Here is a 25632-nt window from a genome sequence, read left to right as displayed (position 1 = left end):
TCACCAGCAATACTGAGAGCTGAACAAATTTTAAGTTTGGTTAAAACTGGGACCAAAACTGACCCCATGACCAAGGCGGGCATGTTAAGTATTGCATCACGGTGGCTCGTAAGCATCAAAAATTCCTAAATTTTCTTGACTGAATTTAATTTTTTAATTTGTTTAAAAAGTTAATTTTATCACTTAATTTTTAATTGATTGCGTTTTATCTACAATCAACTTTTTAACTGGAAATATTTTGGTGATATATTTTTCTGCCTAATCAAAGATCATGTAGTCTTGTTAGCATATTATGGAATTAATGGTTAGTTATTTCCTATATCGCTTAAATGATATACATTAGTTTAGTCCAATGGAGAGAATCATAGGGTGCACCGTAAAAAATAAATAAAAATAAGTTAGGAAAGTCTAAAGACTGGCGGGGCCGACTATGTTGTACCCTGCACCACTAATGACGGAGCCCAATATTAATAAAAAATATGGGAAATCTAAAACCATTTCAATGCAATTTCGCACAAGTGCACTTATGATTTATCGATCGATAGATATGTATTAGAGGTGTCGGAAAATTGGAGTAATTTTTACAAGTTTTCTATTTAGCTGCGGCGATTTTACAATGAAACTGTGTGTGTTTTGGCCAAATCGGAAGAACATATATATTTGGGGCTTTGTCTCAATCTGAGCCGAGTTTGACCAACTTTGACGCAAATGGCGTAAATCGGAGTACAACTTTGGTCTCTGTGGTCATATGAGTGTAAATCGGGAAAGATATATATAGAGGATATATCTATATATAGAGGATATATATAAATCTGAGCCGATTTCAACCAACGCTATTAATTGTACTGTTTGTGCAACATTTAAAGCAAATCAGGCTAAAACTCTGGCACTGTGGCCGTATAAGTGAATATTGGGCGAAAGATATATATGGGAGCTATATCTAAATCTGATATGAATTCTTTCAAAATCTATAGAGTTCTATTCTGACCCACAACAGAAATTTATGCCAAATTTGAAGTCGATTGGACTAAAATTGCGACCTGGACTTTGAATTCAAAAATGTGTTCATAGACAGATGGGCATGGCTATATCGACTCAGGGACAGATCCTGAGCAATATTGCCAACGACACCATGTGTCTATCACGTCTCCTTCTGGATATTGCAACCATATGCACTAACTTATAATACCTTGATCCACAGGGTATTACAAGTTAGGCGAATGAAATGCCTAAAAATCTCCAACATTGACCCTTAAATCTTTTACAACAATTCAAATGATGATTTTTGGTAAGACCCTGAAAAACTTTCCCATTGCATTTTTAAAGTCAACTGTATGTCTATGTCACCATACCAATCAAATCATCATTCCTCGTATACACAATGACTGTAATGATGAATGATTGCTTTTTGAGAGCTGATAACGGTATTATGTAGATTTCCATGTTTATTCATCCCAAAAGGATTCTAGTAATTGTTGTCATTTGTAAATTATCATTTATGGCTCCTGGCATATGCAATCATAGGTTAAAACAAAAATCGAAGCAATATAACTTTAAGTAATGTTATGCTTAATATTAAATATTATTTATAATTTAAGAGGGTTTGCAATTAAAAATTCAATTTATGAAAGAAGCCCTTTGGCGATATTTATTAGGTTGATAGTTCTGTGCTTTTGCATCAAGAGGTGTTTACAACTCGAAACCCGGTTTTGTCAGATGTCAACTCAGAGTATTCGTAAAAGATAGCCGGAATTATCGAATCTACAAATTAAATCAATACCTCCAACAACCATGCGTTTGATTAGTTTAATCCAGTATGGTTTCTTCGGCAAACTCAAGTGATTGCTTTTGGGAACACGTTTTGAGTCTAGTAAAGACATTGAACGCTATTCTTGAACTGACTTCAATAACTGAGAATTGGAAAAAAGTGTTAGCATTGTATTGTCACTGAGAGGGGTCGAATATGGGCCCAATGAAAATTATCTCCAAAAACGTAAATGAAATAGGATCCAAAAATTATATGGAAAACAACAACACCCAAGTTTTATGCTGTGGGGAGTTAGGACATATAATTTTTGGGGCCTTTTTTTCCTTTATCTTTTATATTTAAATTTTGCGTACTTGATACTAGGCGACAGAATTGAATTTATTCGTCTTTTTTTCATCATGTTTTATCAGAGTCCTTTAAAACAATATTAGACTCCCAAATTCAGATTCGAATTCAATTATGCTGTGTTTCAAGTAAATAACGCCTTTTGTAGGACTTAAAAAAGATAAAACAAAAATATAAAAATAAAGAAGTATATACGGCCGTAAGATAGGCCAGGCCGAATCTTATGTACCCTCCACCATGGATTGCGTAGAAACTTCTACGAAAGACTGTCATCCACAAATTTCAACTCACTCGGATGAAATTTGCTCCTCCAAGAGGCTCCAAAACCAAATCTCGGGATCGGTTTATATGGGGGCTATAAATGATTATGGACTGATGGACCAATTTTGGCATGGTTGTTAAATATCATATACTATTTTGCTTCTCGAAAAGGCACTGGAAGTCAAATCTGGCGATCGGTTTATATGGGAGCTCGGTTGTTGGATACCATATACTAACATCACGTACCAAATTTCAACCGAATGGGAAGAATTTTGGTCTTCCAAGATACTCCGGAGGTCAAATCTGGGGATCGGTTATATGGGGCCTATATATAATTATAGACCGATATCGACCAATTTTTGCATGGGTGTTTGAGGCCATATATTAACATCACGTACCAAATTTCAGCCGGATCGGATGAAATTTGCTTCTCTTAGAATCCTCGCAAGGCAAATTTGGGGGTCCGTTTATATAGGGGCTATACGTAAAAGTGGGCCGATATGGCCCATTTGCAATACCATCCGACCTACATCAATAACAACTACTTGTGCCAAGTTTCAAGTCGATAGCTTGTTTCGTTCGGAAGTTAGCGTGATTTCAACAGACGGACGGACGGACGGACGGACATGCTCAGATCGACTCAGAATTTCACCACGACCCAGAATATATATACTTTATGGGGTCTTAGATCAATATTTCGATGTGTTACAAACAGAATGACAAAGTTAATATACTCCCCATCCTATGGTGGAGGGTATAAAAAGTCAACAAATTTAAAGACAACTTTAATATCTTTGAAGAATTTTTCAGAATAATTAAAGCCAACTTGACCTTAATCCAACAGAATTTTCTTTCATGTAAAGATACCCATATACCAAGTCGAATCACTTAAGGACAAAACGACTTCATTGAAAATTTATCGACTTTTGGACAAAGTAGAAATCTATACCTGAGAAATGCGTATTCTATGTTATGCTAAGCAAAGTTCGTATTTTAAGGACAAGAAGTCTTTGGCCTCACGACAAACTTGTCTGCAGTGTAGACTTTTTAAATTAAGAACAGCTCGAATAGCTGCTCGTGTAGAAATTGGGGGTTCTAATCATACTGCAATGACAGATTATGCGATCTAAATTTTAGGGTCGATTAAGGACAAAGAAGTTTTAATAATAAGTTCATAATCGTTGCCTCACTAATTGGTTTCTTTAAATTTGGGACACAAACCTCTAGAATATGCGTCCCTTCATTAAAGTCATATGTCTTTGAAGTAAGGTAAATTCCCATTAAAATAAAGAAAAACATTTTTGATTTAATGAAATAATCATTAAATTAAATGAGATATTGAATATTTTGATTAAAGTTAAAAAAGATTCAACAATAGTCTAATACTTAGGTTAAGGATATTGAATTGTTGGTTTAGAGTAGTTTAGTCAATGCATGGTTTTAAGCTGAAATCAAAAACAACAACAATGATTAAAGTTTACTTTTAATTAAGAAAATACTTTTTACTTTAAAGTATCTTTGAACTCCAATTTATCCTTCAAACTATGTAATATTCATGAAAATATTTATGTCTAAATATAAGCTATACCCAATGTGATGAGATAGAATTGGATATATTCGTATATGATTCTCTAAATGACCAGATCTACACTGAAAAAAATGCCCGGTTCCAAAGATTTTGTCTTTACTTTAACAAGTTTGGTTTTGATTCCGAGCCAAAGAAGCGGAGAGTTCAAGTAAGGATAACATACTTTTAAGACCTAATTCTCTTTGAAATTTGGGTTTTGTGTACTTGGTTCTAGGAAGCAAATTTTAATTTTTCGCTTTTTCAGCTTTTATTCTTCATATGCTATCAAAGTCCTTTAAAAACTGGTTAACGACCATTTTATTTTCAAAATGGTCGTAGAAAATGTAGCATACAACGGTTGAGAAATCTCTTTTGATGGCAAGTTTGTTCTGAACAATAGTGTAGTAGCACGCATAGTATCCGGCCTCTGTCTCGTCGGCTATTGGTTGGGTTCGAATAATTCAACTACCATGTTCAGATTGTACCAAGAAAACCACAATATAAATATTACTTAAAGATATGCGTGCAGGATACGAATAGAATAAAAGACAACAGAAAAGAACAGAAGAATTTTTTGGATGCGAAGCAGATGTATAGATGGCAACACCTGAAAGTACCCCTCCCAACCTTGACCATGACCGTTTGCTTTAAAATAACCCATGGTCCCAAATATCATCAACCCATCACCCAGTTAGGAAATCAAAGAAAAATGATTTACATTTTCATCCTGGTTTATTTACCAAATAATTCATTAAAGTACAATTCGAAACTTAAATGTTTGAGTCTCATAATCATTCCAAATTCAGATATAAGACATCCTAATGGTATTGCAGTCTAGTAGCTCAACAATAAATTATTAGAACCAATGTAAAGTTACTTATGAATTAATTGACTCGCAATAATATGCCCTAAACCAATGGAATAATTCAAATATAGCAAGAGAGTTTATGCCAAAACAACAAAAAGAAATAACATTCAATATATTCGAAAAAAAAATTCAAACTGAAGAATAAAATTCAATTTTATATCAAAATTAACACATTCCTAACTATATGCAGAGATCGGTATCGCGAAAAAAATAAATCACAAAAAAAAAAAAAACGCTGGAAAAGAAATATATCCAGTTCGGATATCATATATGTAGGTAAATAGAATATGAGTGTAATAAATAGCATGCATAATATATATAAATAAATCAAAACTTAGCTATTGTAATGGTACCGGATACGTTTACGAGTTTTTTTAAACTTCAGAATAGAATTTGAATTGAATTAAACAAATGGTTGAAAAAAAATAAAAAAACTTTACGGTGACAGGATTCGAACCTGGGTCCCAAAAAAAAATTTTGATCTTTTGAACAATTACATTTAAACGATTACCAGCATCCCACAGCGAAATAGGTTACGTTATTTCATTAAATTTATGTGAAATATGTTTTCATATTGTTTGATAAAATTAAATAAAATTACGAGAGGTAAAACAAAAAACAAAAAAAAAAAAAAAATAATTAAAAATAACAACACGACTGCGCTGTGTTTCGAACCTGGGGTTCAAAAGATAATCACTCGTTTCGTCTTCCTCTTAAGCCTGTGCGCTATTACATAGCCACTGAGAGAAATAATTAATTAATGATAAAATTACGTTTATGCAATCGTTGTTTCGTTTTCAAATTTCAAACGCGGAAAAATAACTCAAAGCCCGATTTGACGGAGTTGGAATTCGCTGCCAACCCTCTAGGTTTACAACAACAACAATAGTAATAACAAATGTTAACATGCAATCAAAATCAAATTTTAGAAATGTCGGTAATTTATATATTTTAACAAATGAATGTATTGAAATTGTATCTATTATTTTGCAATAATAATTATTCAAACACTTTTATATAAAAGAGAATAATAATAATAACAATAATAATAAAAAAAGTTCTTCAAAAAAAAAAACAAATGAATAAAAAAAATTCCTTTGTCGGGATTTGAACTGCGGTCGTCAGTCATGGGAGTTTCAACAACACCCACCGGGCTATGACATGACTTACGATCGTTTGCTCAAATGTTCAATTGAACTGGAGGAGGATTTTGATTGTGTTTGCATGTTAAGTAAATTCACCTACACTGTAATCATCAACACTGTTAGCAGTTTTCCCCTTTTGGTGACTTTTAATATAATAATAATTTTGTTGTATTTAATCAAAACCAGTGTTTCGATGATTGGCAATGTTAAGTAAATATAAAAGGAAAAGGAAATCACTTACTTTGACACGGTTCCAACGATGAAGGATCCTTCAAGGTGTTTCCGGATATTGTTGATTTTCATGGTTTTTAATAATTTTAAAATAGGTTTGAATGTTCTTGTTGTTGTAACACACTATGTCTTAATGTCTTTTATAAATGTTCATATTTTCGATTTTGTTTAATTATCGCGCACTATTACACTCATACATGTACTTATTTAAAAAAAATTAAACGATTTTAAAACGCGATTTCTGCATATTGACAATGATCACTTAACACTATAATGACTTCTTCGTGAATTTAAAAAAATCTAAAGTTTAATAAAACTTGTATACAGGACACTATTTACTGCCAATTTACGCCTGCAAAAATGCGGTCTTCCACCAACATAAGGTGTTCCAAAGTCGTATAGCAAACGATGAGATGGAATTGAATGTGGTTGCGGGTTTATCGATGAGGGTTGCCCGTACCCATGTAGAGTAAAAATTATTCGGATATGCCCAAAGGTCCCTACAGCGCAATGGGATACCTTTTCTTCATCATACATGCAAAAAAAAATTAGGGTTTTCAGGTTTCTGTGCTCCTGGTGCAACCAAAATGAAAAATCCACAAAACTCGTAAAAATTCACGTGGAGAAAAAGGACTTTCTTCGACAGAAAAGGATGAATATTTTCCGCAGTGACCAGACAAAATTCAAAGCCAAAAATCCAGAAAAATATTTCCTCAAAAATTTGGGCACAGAAATACAGGGAAAATTCAGGCAAATCCTTCGCTTTATCTCGTCAATATGAAATATAAAAAGGATATTCACAGGGAAAAAAAATAATTGTACCACTGCGCTGCCCAAAGTTGTCCGTGACGAGATAAAACTGACGACTGATCTTAATTTTGTCCTATATATAGAGTACGAATCGATGGAAAGTCTGGATTTTCCAAAAAAATTGGAAATTCGCAGCTATTTCGAAAATGTCGTATGAAAATATAAAAACAAAATACGAGTTCAACCACTCGGAAAATAACAAGTATTCTAGCATACCTATTGCTTTACACCATTTCTATAACCAAAACAAGCATGGCCAACTGAAGCGACCGCAGCAATATTAGCCAAGCAAGCCTTCAGGCTTAAGTTGGGTCAGTGGGTAGAACCTCCGAGTACGACGCTGAACGTCTGGGTTCAATTCCTACTCTAAATCATTTTATTTTATTTAACTTTATTCTATTGTATTTTATTTTATTCTATTTTATTGTATTATACTTCATTTTATTATGTTTTATCTTATTGTACTTTATTTCATTTCATCTCATTTTATTCTGCTTTTATTTTATTTTATTTTATTTTATTTTATTTTATTCTACTTTATATCAGTTTATTTTTGTCTCAAAAGACTAGTGCCTTAAATGATGTTGCAAAAAACCAAAAAAAAAGAACTATGTGATGCCTGGCTACAAGCGACCCTACAAAAATATGCTATGTTTCAAGTAAAAAACGTCTTTAAAATAAAGTGTTGAAAAACATGTCCTATTTGTGAACGATTTTTTTGCTTTGTTGTCAAGATGCAAAAATACAACAAATTTAAAGATAATTTCATTAATTATAAAAATTTTTTCTGAATTATTAAAGTCAAGTTGACCTTAGCCCAAACAATTTTTCTTTCATATTCTGATAACCATTTTTAAGTCAAATCGCTTAATTATAAGGACAACACGGCTTTATTGAAAGTTGTATCGACTTTGGGACAAGGAAAAAAATTTGTTTTAGAGATATGCGTCTTCAACGCTAAGCAAAATTTGCATTCGTATTTCAAGGACATGAAATCTTTGGCCTCACGACAATATTTTGTCAGTGTAACATCAGATCCAACTATATTTAGGGATATATATATAACTATGTCTCAGACATTAGATCTAGGCCAATATTGAGATCTGATCAGATCTAATTCCATACTAATTAGATATTTTCTCCCATTTTTCTGATCTACCCATATGTAATCGTATCAAATTAGACCTCTCAATTTTTACTCGGGTGAGCAGAAATTTACGCACTTTTTTGTCATTTTTAAAAATATGTCTAAAGATAGAAAATGCATTTTGTATTACAAAAAATTTTGTATTACAATTTGTATTACACAAAAATTGATTCTATAAATGTTCTATTTGATTTCGAAAATGTCGGTCAGGAAACTACCAATACAAGTGTAGCTTGCCTAACCTAGTCCTATTTTCTATATTGCCATATTATTTACGCTACTTTTCCACATCGTGCTATCTCTTGAGAACATAACTTGATTTTTAGAGAATCCAAATATCACTAAAGATTTATGTTGACAGTTTTCATCCTTATATGAAATCCCCATAAAAATTAAATAGTCAAGATCAAATGTAGCCCTATTAAATTTTAAATTGCTTATAAAGCAAATTATTTCATTTTATGCTATAATAGCATATGCCAACAGCCAAAAGGATAATTGGCAAATGACAATAATTATGAATAATTGTCAGAAAATTATTTGAATCCTTTTCGGATGAGTGAACATGCAAATATTCATAATTGAGTAATCAGAATGAGACTACAATTGAAATTATTTGTCATTACAATAAAAATGGAATACAAAGAATGATTTTATCATTCCTATTATGGTATATGCACTGAAAAAGTTTACACAGTTTCAAAAATTTGGTATTTACTTTAGTTATTTGGGTATTGATTCCAAGCCAAAACAGAAGGGAATATTGACAAAAACTTCATAGAGATGTTAACCGTAACTTGAAATTCCGAATTCAAATAAAACTGATGTCACTTTTTATCTTCATCTACAATTTCTGTATGTTTTTTGAGTGTATGTTTTAGTTTGAATTACCCTCCTCTATCGATTTCGTAGAAAATTCTACTAAAGAGGGTCATCCACAATCGAATTACACTTAAATTTTCTTAATATTGTCTTCTAAATTGTAAGTTGGTTTTTATGCAGCCGACTCTGATAAATATATGGACCTAATAGGAAAGATTATGCAACGTTAGGTTACGCAATATACACGGACGAAAAAGGCTGATTTTGATATGTTTGGGTGTAAAAATTATATGTTTGGAACTCAAATATTTCAACACAATATTTTTAAGTGCAAGCATATGATGTTCATAAACTAGCATAACATGTTTGGGACATAAACTGTTTTAAATATAATATACTTAGATGCAAACATATATTAATTTAGAAATAGCCTATAAACATATATGTGTTTAGAAAGAGAGAACTAGAGAGTATGCTGCAAGTAAAATAAAAGAAGTAAACAATTGGCGCCTTGAAAATATATCCACACAAACAAAATTTCATTAATTTTTTTCTACCAGTGTATGCCCTGAGGTGAAACATAATATGTTTGAATAATACAAACAATATTTTGTTTGGACCAATCCTGAAAATATATATGCTTGAAGCAAAATATGTTTGGGGTATATGTTACAGAAGCGATTTTTTTTTGAGGGTGTACCCAATATTAAGGACAATTTGCTTTAAAATAATGAAATTCTAATTAAAACATAGCTTATAATCTTTGCTTTAAAATTTCTTTTCATTAAATATCCTAAACACAAATTTTAGAAATTTATGTTTAAGATTTAACGAAGTTAATTTCATCGACTTTAAAACATATATGAAACAAACAATCAACAGATGTGCGGATTTTTGAGGTTGAAAAAAAAATCTCTAGTTTCCGGCTTACTGAGTTGTAAGGGAAATAATGATGGTGAGTCTCATTCGATCCGGACATTCAACTATGAACCAGTTAGTCTAATGTAAGTTAAGCCACATTCACACCAGTCGTATGATGAAATATTAAGCAACCAACAGATAAAGTGGGACAATGCTGACAAGACAATTCCCACAGATTGTGCAATGCCACGGAATGCCTGCAACAGGCGCGGATACCCGATACCCAATATCAGCACAATGTGTAGTTATAAAGACTAGGGTAATTGTAAGAACTTAGAGTTAATTCGTTTCCAACCTTCTACCAATAAAGAATGCGGCTCTAAACCATCATGTTTGAATCACAAAAAAAATTATTTTTATACCCTCCATCATAGGATGGGGGTATATTAACTTTGTCATTCCGTTTGTAACACATCGAAATATTGCTCTAAGACCCCATAAAGTATATATATTCTGGGTCGTCGTGAAATTCTGAGTCGATCTAAGCATGTCCGTCCGTCCGTCTGTTGAAATCACGCTAACTTCCGAACGAAACAAGCTATCGACTTGAAACTTGGCACAAGTAGTTGTTATCGATGTAGGTCGGATGGTATTGCAAATGGGCCATATCGGTCCACTTTTACGTATAGCCCCCATATAAAGGGACCCTCAGATTTGGCTTGTGGAGCCTCTAACAGAAGCATATTTCATCCGATACGGCTGAAATTTGGTATATGGTCTCTAACAACCATGCAAAAATTGGTCCACATCGGTCCATAATTATATATAGCCCCCATATAAACCGATCCCCAGATTTGGCTTGCGGAGCCTAAAAGAGAAGCAAATTTCATCCGATCCGGCTGAAATTTGGTACATGGTGTTGGTATATGATCTTTAACAACCGTGCAAAAATTGGTCCATATCGGTCCATAATTATATATAGCCGCCATATAAACGGATCCCCAGATTTGGCTTGCGGAGCCTAAAAGAGAAGCAAATTTCATCCGATCCGGCTGAAATTTGGTACATGGTATTGGTATATGATCTTTAACAACCGTGCCACAATTGGTCCATATCGGTCCATAATTATATATAGCCGCCATATAAAACGTTCTCCAGATTTGACCTCCGGAGCCTCTTGGAGGAGCAAGATTCATCCGATCCAGTTCAAATTAGGAACGTGGTGTTAGTATATGGTCGCTAACAACCATACCAAAATTGGTCCAATCACACAAACATTGGTCCATATCGGTTCATAATCATGGTTGCCACTAGAGCCAAAAATAATCTACCAAAATTTTATTTCTATAGAAAATTTTGTCAAAATTTTATTTCTAGAGAAAATTTTGTGAAAATTTTATTCGGTTCATAATAAAATTTTCATCATTGTCAAAATTTTATTTCTATAGAAAATTTTGTCAACATTTTATTTCTATAGAAAATTTTGTTCAAATTTTATTCGGTTCATAATCATGGTTGCCACTCGAGCCAAAAATAATCTACCAAGATTTTATTTCTATAGAAAATTTTGTCCAAAGTTTATTTCTATAGAAAATGTTGTTAAAATTTTATTTCTGTAGAAATTTTTGTCAAAATTTTCTTTCTATAGAAAATTTTGTCAAAATTTTTATTTCTATAGAAAATTTTGTGAAAATTTTATTTCTATAGAAAATTTTGTTAAAATTTTATTTCTATAGAAAATTTTGTCAAAATTTTATGTCTACTTTGTCAAACTGAATTATATACGTATTGGATCGATCTTTTTGATTTAATATATACCACGTATGGACTTACATACAATTTAGAAGATGGTGTTAGGAGGTTTTAAGATACCTTGCCATCGGCAAGCGTTACCGCAACTTAAGTAATTCGATTCTGGATGGCAGTGTTTAGAAGAAGTTTCTACGCAATCCATGATGGAGGGTACATAAGCTTCGGCCTGGCCGAACTTACGGCCGTATATACTTGTTTTAATTCCTAAACTAAAATAATTTAAAAATCGTATCACATTTTTTGAAGTTAAACGTTCTTTAAAGTTTTGAAATTTCAATCACTTATTTCTTTTTTCTCATAGACCATTTTTTACTTTTTAAAATTGATGACCTCCTACTCCACGAAAAGCTAAATTCCAGTTATACATCATCGTATTAAACATAATGCATCTTTGTGGTTTCTTATATTTCTCGACATGCAATTTACATTTTATGACTTTTTCCCTTCAAACTGAAAAAAGCTGAAACCATAGAAAATTGTTTGTGAACTTTGTTGACATGGACAAAGATAAAGTTCTAGACGTGATTTCCAAATATTATCCAGCTTATCAAGGTGATAGGTAAAAGTTTTAAATTGGTATAGTTGAAAATATTTGCAGAAATTCTTAATTTCGTTTTATAGCGACACACAAAGAAAAACTTCACAAGAAAGAATATTTTTAAATATAGATCGGTTGGTTTATTGTTTGGCAATGTTTTACCCCTATTGGAAGCATCACAGTGTTCTACAAGAAACTCATTTACCCCTATCGACTATCTATTCAAGTATACACTGAAAAAAATATTGTCGTAAGGTCAATGATTTCATGTCTTTAAAATACAAATGCAAATTTTTCTTAGCATCGAAGACGCATTTCTCCAATATAAAGTTTTTTTCCTTGTCCAAAAGTCGATAAACTTTTCAATGAAGTCGTATTGTCCTTATAATTAAATGATTTCACTTAAAAATGGGTATCATAACATGAAAGAAAAAATGTTTGGGATAAGGTTAACTTGACTTTAATAATTCAGAAAAAATTTTTTAAATTTAATGAAATTGTCTTTAAATTTGTTGTCTTTTTGCACCTTGACTACAAAGCAAAAAATCTTTCAAATGTAGGACATGTTTTTCAACACTTTATTCTAAAGACGTTTTTTACTTGAAACATAGCTTAATTACTACTGGAAGTCGAGTCTTTAAAGGACTTTGATAGCATATGAAGAAAAATAGGTGAAAAAGCGAAAAATTAAAATTTGCTTCCTAGAAGCAAGTACACAAAACCTAAATTTAAAAGAGAATTGTGTCTTAAAAGTATCGTTACTTGTATTCACCGCTTCTTTGGCTCGGAATCAATACCAAATTTCTTAAAGTAAAGACAAAATCTTTGGAACCGAGTATGCTTTTTTTCAGTGTACGTGGTATATATTAAATAAAAACAAGTATATATGGCCGTAAGTTCGTATGTACCCTCCACCATGGATTGCGTAGAAACTTATACGAAAGACTGTCATCCACAATCGAATTACTTGGGTTTTGGTATCTAAAATTGTTTTCGAAATTGTGAGTTAGTCCATACGTGGTATACATTAGACAAGAAAGGTATGTGTAGGTAAGTCTACAAATAATTACGAATCGATATGGAATTTTGCACGGTACGTAGGGAGCCAGAATTGAAATATGGGGGTCAATTGTGAACTTGATGTGGACCAATTTTTGTGTGATTAGGGATCGATTTATCTGAGGGCTATATATAACTATAGACCGATATAGACCTAGTTAGGCATAGTTGGTAACGGCCATATACTAGCACAATGTACCAAATTTCAACTGACTCGGATGAAATTTGTTCCTCCAAGTGGCTCCAAAACCTAATCTCGGGATCGGTTTATATGAGGGCTATATATGATTATGGACTGATATGGACCACTTTTGGCATGGTTGCTAAATATCATATACTACAACCACGTACCAAATTTCAACCAGATCGGATGAATTTTGCTTCTCCAAAAGGCACCAGAGGTCAAATCTGGGGATCGGTTTATATGGGGGCTATATATAATTATGGACTGATATGAACCTATTCCTGCATGGTTGTTGGATACCATATACTAACATCATGTTCCAAATTTCAACCGGATCGGATGAAATGTGCTTCTCCTTGAGGCTCCACAAGCCAAATCTGTGGATCGGTTTATATGGGGGCTATAAATAATTGTGAACCGATGTGAACCAATTTTTGCATGGATGTTAGAGACCATATACACCACGTTCCACATTTGAACCAGGTCGGATGAATTTTGCTTCTCCAAGAGGCTCCGGAGGTCAAATCTGGAGAACGGTTTATATGGGGGCTATATATAATTTTGAACCGATATGGACCAATTCTGGCACGGTTGTTAGAGATCATATACTAATACCATGTTCCAAATTTAAACCGGATTGGATGAAATTTGCTTCTCTTAGAGACTCCGCAAGCCAAATCTGGGAATCGGTTTATATGGGGGCTATATATAATTATGGACCCATGTGGACCAATTTTTGCATGGTTGTTAGAGACCATATACTAGCACCATGTACCAAAATTCAGAGGGATCGGATGAAATATGCTTCTGTTAGAAGCTCCGCAAGCCAAATCTGGGGATCGGTTTATATGGGGGCTATATATAATTATGGACCGATGTTGACCAATTTTTTGTGGTTGTTAGAGACCATATACCAACACCATGTACCAAACTTCAGCAAGATCGGATGAAATTTGCTTCTCTTTGAGGCTCCGCAAGTCAAATCTGAGGGTCCGTTTATATGGGGGCTATATGTAAAAGTGGACCGATATGGCCCATTTGCAATACCATCCGACATACATCAATAACAACTACTTGTGCCAAGTTTCAAGTCGATAGTTTGTTTCATTCGGATTTAGCGTGATTTCAACAGACAGACGGACGGACATGCTCAGATCGACTCAGAATTTCACCACGACCCAGAATATATATACTTTATGGGGTCTTAGAGCAATATTTCGATGTGTTGCAAACGGAATGACAAAGTTAATGTACCCCCATCCTATGGTGGAGGGTATAAAAATGTTTTCTTAATTCCAAAAAAATGCTTTAAACCAAAGACGCTAAATTCTTAAAATTAGTCTTAGCATATATTTTATTTATATTTAAATCTATATTTATATTTAAATCTAAAGATTCAATATTTCAGTTAATTTAAGGACAATTTCTTTGAATCAAAAATTTGATTCTTTACCTTAAGGAAAATGAGCCTTAGTTCAAAGACATGCGACTTTAACGGAAGGACGCAAATTTACAAAATTTGTATCCAAAATTTAATGAAAAAGTTTTTGAAGCATAGATTATAAACTATATTTTAATTAAAATTTCATTATTTTAATGAAATTTGTCCTTAATATTTTGTAAATTTCTTATCCTAAAATTTAGGTTTCGTGATATTTAATATCAAATATTTTTTTCAGTGTAAAAGTAAAGCTAACAAACTGAAATTTTGAACAAACTGTTCAGTTGTCTGCAATCAGTTCAAGTTCTAAGATAACCTATATCGGTCCATGTTTCGATATAGCCCCGACTTTTGTTTAGTTTGAGACTGATTAAAGTTATTCATTTCCAACAATAACTATCCACGTAGTTTGAAGGACAAAAATTGGACGTTCAATACACGAAGCTCAAAATGGGCGCATTTGCGGTGAAAAAAAAAGAATTTAAGAAATTGTGAACTATTTTGTGGGAAAGACGAATTTTGTATGTCTCTATGTTTAATTCTGGTATGACGTGTTCCATTTTTTTAGTGAATTTAACTAACGTACACAGAAAGTTACTAAATTCAAGAAAACTTTCTCATATTAAAGCCATTTATTACTAAAAAATAAATTTAGAGCACTGGAAAATTGCCTTATTTTGAGTGTAGAAATTAGACAAAAACTTTTTCGATAAATTTAAAATAAAACAAGTAAGGAAAGTCTAAAGTCGGACGAGGCCGACTATTTTATACCCTAAACCACTGTGTGGATCCACATTTTCGATACCATCTCAAAACCTTCCAATTTGTTGGGTTCTATATACAATTACTATTGCTTTTGTAACACAATCATTTTCAATGATTTTTGTTGCTTTTCTTTTGCTGAAAGAAATTCTGTTGAAACTATGGATAAAATTAGTGTTCTGTCTAGAGCCAATTGGCCATTTACAACTATAGGCCTTTGGGTAAAGATTGAAGTAAGCTTCCAAAGCAGATAATAACATTACTCAACTGTGAACATTTAAAGTTTACATTTTTTTATAATTCCTATGTTGCTGAGATTTTCTATAGAATTGTCTTAAAATACATTGGAACTACAGATACTATGAATGACTTAAACAAAATATGCAAATATTTAATTAAAAATTTCTTACCTGTATGAGTCATGGATATGGACATTTGCATTTAAATATTTGCATTTTTTCATTTGCATCGTTTCCAAAGAATCTGAAAAATAAATTTAGATTTTATTAAGATACAAATATGGAAAGTGTTCTAGAGTAGATAATCATGCATAGCCAGGCTTGGCATTAGATGGCATTTAACAAAGTTATTAGATACAATAGGTCAAAGACGTTACACTTAAAAATGTTGTTCTAAACGCAAAGATTTCTTGTCCTTAAAATACGAAGGCGCTATGACGAGGTGTTTTCAAAAGAAAATATTATATGTGATCCCTGTTACTTTTAATATACACCAAAAATTTTTCTTCTAGAGATAGACTTCAAAAAAAGTTCTTTTCATTGCATACCAGCCTTCCGAAACATTTCTTTAAGGACAGGTATAAAATGATCTGTTTTAACATCGGGAAGAGGGTGCCTTTCCACCTTTTTTATACCCACCACTATAGAATGGTGAGTTTTCAATAATGAAGCAATCGTGCTGACATTTGGCACAAACTCGTCTTTTGTCTGTAGGCAGGTCAAGTTCGAAGATGGGCTGTATCGGTCCAGTTTTTTATATAGCCCCATATAAACCGTCCTCCCGATTTGTGGTCTTGGGCTTATAGAAACCGTAGCTTTTATCCAATTCGCCTGAACTTGGAAATCTAGAGGTATTTTAGGACCATAAAGATGTGTGCCAAAAATGGTGAGTATTAGTCCATGTTTTGATATAGCCCCCATATAGACCGATCTTCAGATTTTACTTCTTGGGCATATAGAAACCGTAGCTTTTATCCAATTTGCTTGAAATTGGAAATCTATAGGTATTGTAGTACCATAAAGAAGCGCGCCGAAATTGGTCACAGTCACACTCACGAAAAAATTCACGTTTACGATTAAATTTAAGTTCACCGATTTTATCACGGTTAAGATTTCAATAGCGTCCATTGTTTGTCCATTGTCGTGAATCACAAGAATTTTCGTGAATGCCAATTGTTGTGTTACGAACATTTTCGTGAATCAAGAATATTGTCGTGTTCACGAGAAATTTCGTGAATTGCGAGAATTTTATTGAGCCTTCGTGGCTCATGGTCGTGTTTTGAAAATATTCGTTAATCACGAGATTTGTCGAGAATCGTGCGGGAGCGTGAGAGTCAATTCCTACTAGAGCATTGCATGAGAACATTCATTCATAGCGCACACAACTGCACTCATGAAACGGTTCGAGAAGACTGAATAATCTTCATTGATCGAATGAATAGAATGAGATCACTGGCTTGATCGAATCGGTTCGAATGAATGTAAATGTAAATGAGACATGGTTTGAATCACACCCAATAATTCAGTATCGAGTGAATGTTGTTGTGACGTCACATCATTGAAATTGTGCATTTGTTTCCATTCTCGGTCGCAAGCAAACATTCGATTACATTTGGTGAAACGGGATAATCGAGAATACTCGAACATTTAGCGGGAGTTTCGGGAATTTGCAAAGTTCTCGAGTATGTTATGACAAGAAATGGAATCTTCCTTAATGAGAAAAGAAGTCATACAGATTGTGTTTCTTTAGATATAAGTGTGTAATTAATAGTAAAGCTTATTGACGATAAAATGAGTAATTCTAACAAGGTAAATGTTTAAATTTGTTATGATTTTATATGTAACTAGCAAAAGTAAATTTATTTTTGTATTTTTTGTCTGTTTTTTATACCATCCACCATAGGAAGGGGGTATATTAAGTTTGTCATTCCGTTTGTAATACATCGAAATATTGCTCTAAGACCCCATAAAGTATATATATTCTGGGTCGCGGTGAAATTCTGAGTCGATCTACGCATGTCCGTCCGACCGTCTGTTGAAATCACGCTAACTTCCGAACGAAACAAGCTATCGACTTGAAACTTGGCATAAGTAGTTGTGTAGGTCGGATGGTATTGCAAACGGGCCATATTTTATCAAAATTTTATTTGTATAGAAAATTTTATCAACATTGTATTTCTATAGAAAATTTTATCAAAATTTTATTTCTATAGAAAACTTTGTGAAAATTTTATTTCTATAAAAATTTTTATCAAAATTTTATTTCTATAGAAAATTTTATCAAAATTTTATTTCTATAAAAAATGTCAAAATTTTATTTCTATAGAAAATTTTGTCAAAATTTAATTTCAATAGAAAATGTTGTTAACATCTATAAAAAAAATTATCAAAATTCTATTTCTATAAAAACTTTAATCAAAATTTTATTTCTATAGAAAATTTTATCAAAAATTTTATTTCTATAGAAAATTTGGTCAAAATTTTATTTCTCTAGAAAATTTTATCAACATTTTATTTCTATAAAAAATTTTGTGAAAATTTTATTTCAATAGAAAATTTTGTCGACATTTTATTTCTATGGAAAATTTTGTCAAAATTTTATTTCTATAGAAAAAGGAAAAATATTTTATTTCCTTTAAATACGAATGCCCCTTATTTTTTATACGAAAAAGTGAATTGGATTTTTAACGATTACTTACTGTAATGCCCAAAAATATCATCCCAAATGTTTCTCCTAAAAACTAGAGCAATATTTAGTTTTGCTGTTAATACCTTTTTACATAGAAATGCAGAAGGGTTTGTCCACTTTATGTTATTTTTTTTTTTTTACTTCATACACAAGCGCCTTTCCATCAACTTACAACTAAACAAACGTACAATACATATAAAAGTTGTTGTTATTGTTACTACGGCAGGGCAAAAAAAGATTCGAAATCCTCGATTCCTTCACTTTGTTTTCGAAAACAATTTGACTCGTTGTGTTTGATCCCGAAGACTGAAGTTGTTTGATTGACCGTTTCATACAACACAAACGAGAACGAGTTATGGTTGTATTCGAACTTACAAACATCGGTCCAAACGGGAACGACTACAAATCTCTACCTTACTTGTTGGGCTTCGAGATGTTCTCGAACACAAAAATATATGACCGATGCAATGCTCTAATTCCTACCCACATGTGTGAGAGTCAATTCCTACCCACATGGTATGCTTGAATGTGCGTGAGCGTAAGTGAAATTCTCATGCGCATGTCCAAGTATATTTACTGTAAAAATAACAACAAATTTTAAAATATCCAAATTTTAAAATATCCCCGGTCTAACAAAGAAAAACACATTTTTTGTCAAAATTCGTTTTTATAATTCAACATAGTTCCCTTCAAGAGCGATACAATGATTATAACGATCTTCCAATTTTTTGATACCATTTTGGTAGTACTCCTTCGGTTTTGTCTCAAAATAGATCTCAGTTTCGGCGATCACCTCTTCATTGCAGCCAAATTTTTTTCCTGCGAGCATCCTTTTGAGGTCTGAGAACAAGAAAAAGTCGCTGGGGGCCAGATCTGGAGAATACGGTGGGTGGGGAAGCAATTGGAAGCCCAATTCATGAATTTTTGCCATCGTTCGTTTCGTTGAATTTTGCATACCAATCAATAATTGTTGATTTCCCTGGGGCAGAGTCCGGAATCTCATTATCAAGCCAAGTTTTTGCTTCCACCCTATTTTTTCCCTTCAGAAAATAGTATTTTATCAAAACACGAAATTCTTTCCATTCCATTTTTTTCACAATAACAAAAGTTGCTTCACAAAAGACGCTCTATCTCACAAACTAATTGACTTACAGACGTCAAATTTTGACACGAATCATTTGAAGGTTGGTACTATATAAAAATAATATGCATTTAATACTAGCGACGGCAGATATGTGTCACACCGGGGTCTTATCAGCCAATCTGTTATGTCTATAACTACAAAACAAACTATTTTATAGCCACAATTGTCCAAAGTTGCCCACAGGCAACTTTCTCTACCTCCTAAACGTATGAGCGTTGCGACCCTTATGTTTGGCTAGGCGCTTCTTAAATAACTTCAACATGATTAAAAGTAAAAAAAATTAGAGATACCGATAAAAATTCGGCATTCCCTTCCCCGATCACATGCGAAAAATAAAGAAGTGGATACCGTGCAAATTTTAAGAAAATCGATGGTAAGGAGAAGGTTCACCTGTCTGTTCAAATATTAAAATTCAGGTATTAAGTTCATAACCTCCCAACATGTCTTCTGTAAATTTCAAACAAATCGGAGACGATTAGTTAATATCACTGGATGCACTCTAGGAAAAAGACGGGCAAAAGGGCGGTCCCCCTCCTCTACCAAATATTAAAAAACCAGATACCTTGTACATTTTTTTAAGTACAGCGAAAAAATTTCGTTTTTCGTTGTACATAAAAAAAAATTGTGCGAAGGGTATCATATTTCGGAAAACAAAGTAGCGGTGCCTAGGCGCCACCTTCAACCTTCCGTTAAAATTTCAAGCAAATCGGAGAACCGTGGACCTTTAAAAATCGGCAAAGGGGAGGTCCCTCACCGACAAAATATTATAAAGTGTAGTAGCGGGCTTTTATCTAGACGTTCCCTGACAACTTCAAGCAAACTGGTCCTAATATAAAATAATTAGTTACCCTATGTTAAGTTTATACACTCCCCTGAAGTCCTATACTAAAGCGTGGTTAAAATTTCAAGGGCCGATGTTGATTTTGAATAAAACACAAACTATTAAGGAAATTATTGTTGTTGTTGTAACAGTTTATTGTGATCTCATCCATTTCATGTTATACGCTTGGTACATCAGCTTGTTGGCAGATCAAGGAACTCTGCGACTAAGGTGGGGTGTGTCCAGAGTGATCTGGTGGTAAGTCGGGTTGGTTTGGCTGGGCAAGAGAAAAGATGACGCGTGTCGTGTGGCCCTTGGTTGCAAATTGGACAAACGTCAGCAACGCTGCTATCAATCACCGATAAGTAGGAATTGAGGCGGCTGCACTTGCCTGATCTTAATTGGGCCAAAACTACCCTAGTCTGCCGTGGGAGGTCTCTTTCCTCCGGTGCTATGGGCGGTGGTCGGACTCCAAGAACAGGATTAACCTTGTAGCTTCTCACCGCTTCAGCTACATTATCCTCATGAATCCTGTTCAAACCTGCCTGGTACGCTGCTTGATCTAGAGGCTCTCTTTTATAGCGCAGGATCTCGCGCTCTAGATTATGTATATCAACCCTTACGTTCCTGGGTGGTGGTTGTGTATCCATAAGATGGTGGTTTGGATGATTACTGCGATAACAACCCAGGAGATACTGCTTTGACAACATGTAGTTGTGTCTTCGCACAGGGATGATCTTTGTCTCCACATAAAGGTGATCCAGGGGTGTGCTGCGGAGACACCCAGTCGCAGTTCTAAGAGCAGCGTTCTGGCAGGTTTGTATGTTATTCCACTGCGTATCACTGTTCTGCGGTGTCCACACTGGCGCTGCATAGTTTACCACTGACCGGCCAATTGCCTTATAAGTAGTTAGCAAGGTTTCTTTGTCCGCACCCCAAGTACTGCCGGCAAGTGACTTGAGGACTTTGTTTCTACCACGGAGCTTATTACAAATTGCAGTGGCATGGGCAGATGACCTAAAAAGGCTGTCGAATGTGACCCTAAGAATCTTGGGGTAATTTGTGGTCGGAATTATTACTCCATCGACTCTGACATTCAACTGCCTGCGCACTTCTGCCGTCCATGTAGTAAATAGTGTGGCTGAGGATTTGGTGGGGGATATCCTCAAGTTTCTCGCAGTGAAATAACTAGTAACATTAGCTATGTAGACGTTCAACCGATCGCAAATGTCATCAACATTGGGCCCAGATGCCAAGATTGTACAGTCATCCGCATATGATACAATCTCGACGCCGTCAGGAGGGGGTGGAATCGAGGACATGTAGAGGTTAAACAGTGCCGGAGATATCACCCCACCTTGGGGAACTCCCTGTTTAACTCTACGCGGTCTTGACTTTCTGTCCCTGAATTCCACGTACGACTGGCGTCCACACATATAATTCAGCACCCAACGCTTCGCTCCTGCCGGTAGGGACGTATTCTCGATGTCCTCAAATAATGTGGCATGGTTGACCTTATCGAATGCTTTCGATAGGTCAAGCGCCACGAGGACCGTCCTATGACACGGCCTGGGCTGGTTAAGTCCCTTATTAATATGTGTCGAAATGGCATGTAAGGCTGTTGTCGTACTATGTACCTTACGGAATCCATGTTGATGGTGGGCAGCTGGAAAATTCTCCACAAGGCTGGGGAGGAGTAATGCCTCAAGTGTCTTGGCTACTGGCGAGAGAAGGGATATCGGTCTGTACGATTCACCTATGCTCGAATCTTTGCCCGGTTTCAGTAGTGGAATCACCCTTCCCATTTTCCAGACATCGGGTATAATGTGTGATTCCAAAGACAAATTGAGGAGTCTGGTCAGGTACTCAACTCCCAGTATTCCCAGATGCTTCAGCATTAGCATTGAAATTCCGTCAGGGCCCAGTGCCTTAGATGGTTTCGCACTGTTGATGACATTGGTAACTTCGGCTGCAGTAAATTGTGGTGTGTCATCGGCTCGGAGACCACATACACGACGGGTGGCTCTCCTTTTCGATCTATCACTCTCGGGATGCTCGACAAACTGTCGGTTGAAGTATTTGGCGCACCTCTTCGGATCAGTCACAGTCACGTCGCCAAATGTGACTGAAATCCCATCATCCCTTGTGAAGGGGTTCGAGAGGGCTCTAACTGTTGACCACAATTTACCAGTTCCTGTTCCTAAGTTACATTGCTTCAGGTGCTCTAACCAAGTGTTCCGCTTGTGCTCTTCGACTATCTTACTAATCTCTAGATTTAGTTCTCTGATTCTAGGATCAGCAGGGTTAGCACGACGGCGTTCATCACGCTCGTCTGCGAGTCCCGCCGCTTCGGCTGGGAAGTTGAGCCTCACTTGGGCAATTCGACCAGCGGGTATGAAGCGAGCGGCTGCTGCGTTGATGATGTCCCGGAACTCCCTCTGGGCAACATGAACATGTGAGGGGGACGGGAGCTCACTGAAGCGGCGATCGGTGTATTCTCTGAAGCCTTCCCAGTTGGCTTTCTTTTGATTAATAAACGTCCGGCGTTCAGAGGTTATGAAATCGGAGGGTCGGTTGATGGTGAGAATTTTGGGGACGTCATTTATCAGACCAGGCGATGCTAACGATAAATCTGGCGAACTGCTGCAGTCACCCATAATTCTCGTGGGGGCCTCTTCGTTCACCGTGCAAAATGTGGAGTCGTCTATCTGCTCTGCCAAAGCTATGCCCCTCTGGTCATTACCCAGGAGAGAATGCCAAAGTTCATGGTGGGCATTAAAATCTCCTAGAACCAATCGGTTATGCCCGCTCAACAACCACTAAATGTTTGGGCTATAACCTGGAGCACAGCTACCAACCGGCGGTATGTACACATTGTATAGCTCTATCTCGGCAGCCCCACACTTAACTGCTACCCCCATACATTCATTGTACGGGTCATTAGTGTCTAGCACAAGCGTGATAGGTCTATACTGCACGGAACGGTGTAATATGAAAGCCAGGCCACCACCTCCATTTCTTGTGCGATCCTTCCGTAGGACATTGTACCCATCACAATGTCGTAGGCTGCAGGTGGGATTCAGCTTTGTTTCCTGGATCGCCGCGACCCTTATCCTTTTCCGATTCATAAAGTCTACGATCTCACTAATCTTACCACGGAGCCCGTTGCAATTAAATTGCAAAAATGATGCACTCTCCGGAACTGGTACAACAATATTCGGTGTAAGATGCTGCGGCGGAGAATATTGTTGTGCGGGAGAAGTCGGTGGGGTCACATAATCAGATGACCCACTGCTGCTGTCATTGGCACAGCATCCTGCCACGAAGTCAGTTTGACTATACTCCCGCAGCGATGTTAGGCCGGAGCAGTTCCTGAAGTGCACCCATTCCATGCACCGGTTACACCTCACCGAAACCGAGCGATGGTGAATTCGATTTCGGCAGACGGCACAGTACCATGGTCCGGGGTTTTCCTCTATCCCGGCTCGGACCAAAAGCAGGCGGAGAAGGCTCCCCGGGATGCACCTTCTCCAACACGAAAAAACGGATGAGACAACACGTACACTGAGGTGGCAGCCGCTGGCCGATGGCTGGTATCCATCGGGTCAATCCGGTGCGTAGAACCCGCCGCCGTGGGATTGGGATAAATTATTGTAATTTTATTTTATTATGATATATTGGTATTACTCAATTATGTATGGAACAAAATATCGGCCAAATGGGCGCCGCGACCTCGGTGGCACACCTTCATCCGATGGTCCAAATTTTCAATGACGCTGAGGCATAATGGAGGTTCTATGCCGTTAATGTGCCGAATTATCTCATCCTTTAGCTCTTGAATAGTTGCTGGCTTATCGACGTACACCCTTTCTTTCATATAACCCCAAAGAAACAAGTCCAACGGTGTCAAATCACATGATCTTGGCGGCCAATTGACATCGCCACTACGTGAGATAACACGGCCATTGAATTTGTTGCGCAAAAGAGCCATTGTTTCGTTAGCTGTGTGGCAAGTGGCACCGTCCTGCTGAAACCACATATCGTTAAAAAGTTTTGTCCAAATCGGTTCATATTTAAATATTTGTATATGAGAATATAAACCTTTATATGGCTCCTAACAAATTTGAAGGTGTTAAAATGGTATCAAAAATTTTGGTATATATATTGGTGAAGGGTATAATATAGTCGGCCCTGTCCGACTTTAGACTTTCCTTACTTGTTTAGTTCATTTAACTAACGTACGAAAAAAATTATTAGAGCAAAGGAAACTTTCTATAAACATAATAACTTCATGAACTAAAATAAAGTTAATTTGGCTTTAGTGAAATAGAGGGTTCTACGCACCATCGGGTCAATCCGGTGCGTAGAACCCGCCGCCGTGGGATTGGGATAAATTATTGTAATTTTATTTTATTATGATATATTGGTATTACTCAATTATGTATGGAACAAAATATCGGCCAAATGGGCGCCGCGACCTCGGTGGCACACCTTCATCCGATGGTCCAAATTTTCAATGACGCTGAGGCATAATGGAGGTTCTATGCCGTTAATGTACCGAATTATCTCATCCTTTAGCTCTTGAATTGTTGCTGGCTTATCGACGTACACCTTTTCTTTCAAATAACCCCAAAGAAACAAGTCCAACGGTGTCAAATCACATGATCTTGGCGGCCAATTGACATCGCCATTACGTGAGATAACACGGCCATTGAATTTGTTGCGCAAAAGAGCCATTGTTTCGTTAGCTGTGTGGCAAGTGGCACCGTCCTGCTGAAACCACATATCGTTAAAAAGTTTTGTCCAAATCGGTTCATATTTAAATATTTGTATATGAGAATATAAACCTTTATATGGCTCCTAACAAATTTGAAGGTGTTAAAATGGTATCAAAAATTTTGGTACATATATTGGTGAAGGGTATAATATAGTCGTCCCTGTCCGACTTTAGACTTTCCTTACTTGTTTAGTTCATTTAACTAACGTACGAAAAAATTATTAGAGCAAAGGAAACTTTCTATAAACATAATAACTTCATGAACTAAAATAAAGTTAATTTGGCTTTAGTGAAATAGAGGGTTCACTTTTTTCTGAGTGTACATAAATTCCTCTTGAAAAC

General features: G+C 35.4%; 1 protein-coding gene across 1 annotated transcript in view; it reads right to left on the bottom strand.

Annotated features, from left to right (window-relative positions):
- LOC142232130 (uncharacterized) overlaps positions 1-25632 on the bottom strand; it is an 825742-nt gene that overhangs the window by 300817 nt on the left and 499293 nt on the right. Inside the window, exon 4 of the mRNA XM_075302843.1 lies at positions 16032-16104. The gene's annotated coding sequence lies outside the window, so the exon portion shown is untranslated. The remainder of the gene's footprint in view (positions 1-16031; positions 16105-25632) is intronic.

Source organism: Haematobia irritans, chromosome 3 (genome assembly GCF_050003625.1).
Source record: "Haematobia irritans isolate KBUSLIRL chromosome 3, ASM5000362v1, whole genome shotgun sequence".
In the NCBI taxonomy this organism is placed as follows: Eukaryota; Metazoa; Arthropoda; class Insecta; order Diptera; family Muscidae; genus Haematobia; species Haematobia irritans.
The sequence above is the reverse complement of the archived record's forward strand: the minus strand, read 5'-3'. Positions and strand labels throughout refer to the sequence as shown.